General features: G+C 40.7%; 1 non-coding gene across 1 annotated transcript; it reads right to left on the bottom strand.

Moving 5' to 3' along the window:
* Positions 1-1079: 1079 nt before the first annotated feature.
* Positions 1080-1188, bottom strand: LOC141569837 (U6 spliceosomal RNA). Its single transcript, XR_012493617.1, has one exon. It is a non-coding gene; the product is annotated as a U6 spliceosomal RNA (small nuclear RNA).
* Positions 1189-1897: the final 709 nt, after the last annotated feature.

A 1897-nucleotide genomic window follows, 5' to 3' on the forward strand; every position in this document is an offset into this window, starting at 1 on the left:
TCCATTCTACTTTAGATAGACATTTGAGTTTTTTCCAGATTTGCCTATCATGACTAATGCTGCTGTGCACATTTATAACATTGCTGTGTGTGTGTTTTTGTGACCAAATGTACAAATTTCTGTGGTATATTTGCCGAGGAGTGAAATTGCTAGGCCATAGAATATGTTCTCATTCATCGTTAGTAATATTGCCAAACAATTTTCTTAAGTGTTTGTATCAATTCACACTCCCACAAGTATAACATGCGGATAACAATTTTTGCACATTCTCACCAACACTCGATATTTACTGTTGTTTTCCTTTTAGCAATTCTGATATGTATGTAGTTAAATTTTGCATTTTCCTGATGACTTGTGAAATTGAGTACATTTTTATATGTGTATAGGTTATAAGAATGCACTTTTTAAAAAGGGTCTGTTAAGGTCTTTTGCCCATATTTCTATTAGGTCTTTTGCTTTTTCCTTTTGAAATTTTCTTTTCTTTCTTACAGATTTTGAATAATTGCTTATGTATTCTGAACATGAACTCTGTATTGGTACTTGTGTTAAAAATACTTTCTCAAACTATACAACTTGCATTTTCACTCTTTTAACAGTGACTTTTGATAAACAACAAAATTTTAATTTAAATATAGTCCAATTTATTATTTCTGCCTTTATCAGTGAGCACATTTTGTGTCCTTTAAACAAATCATTCTCTAACTCCAATGTATGTTGACTCTCATAATTTTTTAAAAGCTTAATTATTTTTAGTTTTACATTTACGTTTGTAATCCATCTGGAATTTAATGTTGTATGTGACATAAGGTAGTATTAAGATTCTTCTTCTTTTCAAAATGGATATTCAATTGACTCAGCACAATTTATTGAGAAAACCACGCCCCCCCATACCACAGCATTGTTATTCTTGTCATCAATAGATTGATTGCTATGTGTGTGAATCTATTCCCGGATTCCATATTCGGGCTTTTTAGTCTATTTCTATGTACTTGTACCAATACAATGCACTCTTAATCCTCTATTTTTAAAAATAGATCTTAATGTTTATATCCTCCAACTTTTTATTCCTTTTTTATTTAAATAATATGGAACGCTTCACGAATTTGCGTGTCATCCTCTTGCGCAGGGGCCATGCTAATCTTCTGTGTATCCTTCCAATTTTAGTATATGTGCTACCGAAGCGAGAACAACTTTTTACTTCTTAGTCAAGATTTCCTTGACTATCCTTGGCTATTTTGCATTTCCTTTCAAAAAACCCTGCAATTTTCCACAATAAAACTTGGTGGCGAGACGTCATAGCAATGGCGGCAGCGGGGCGCACTTTTTGAGTTCTCCGTCGGATCTTATCAGAAACGGGAAGCTTGTAACCCATCAAAGGACTCTCTGCTCATCACGCAGAACAGCGAAGAGACTCGCGCAGGGATTTCTTGCAGGTGGGGAAAAATTGGGCGAGCAGGGGAAGAAGGAAAGGAGCGGAGCGGAGACGCGCCGCACCTGCGGCGGCGGTGGGGACGCGGGTTGGGATCGCGGTCCACACCTGTGGCGGTAGAAATTCGGCCCCCACCCTCGGGTTGTGGAAATCTGCTCCGCACCTGTGCCTGTGAAATTCCAGCCCACACCCACGGCTACAGATACGCAGGATATCCCAGGACGGAGGAGAGCCCGGAAGCCACGAGGTGGGCGTTTTGCCCTGCGTCCCACAGCGGTCCTCTCCCGCTGCAGGGGCAGCATATCCAGCATTAACTTCAGCTAATAACCTCAGTTGGTCCTTGGGCGGACAAGGAACACAGACTCCGTGCCTGGGCACCTTCCCCGCTCTTCTGACCCTGCCCCGCCTTTCTAGAGACTTGATCTAGCCTCTGCACTAAGGAGCAGCGGCAGATTACATAGGCGCCTT

The sequence above is a fragment of the Rhinolophus sinicus genome, chromosome X (genome assembly GCF_036562045.2).
Source record: "Rhinolophus sinicus isolate RSC01 chromosome X, ASM3656204v1, whole genome shotgun sequence".
NCBI lineage: Eukaryota > Metazoa > Chordata > Mammalia > Chiroptera > Rhinolophidae > Rhinolophus > Rhinolophus sinicus.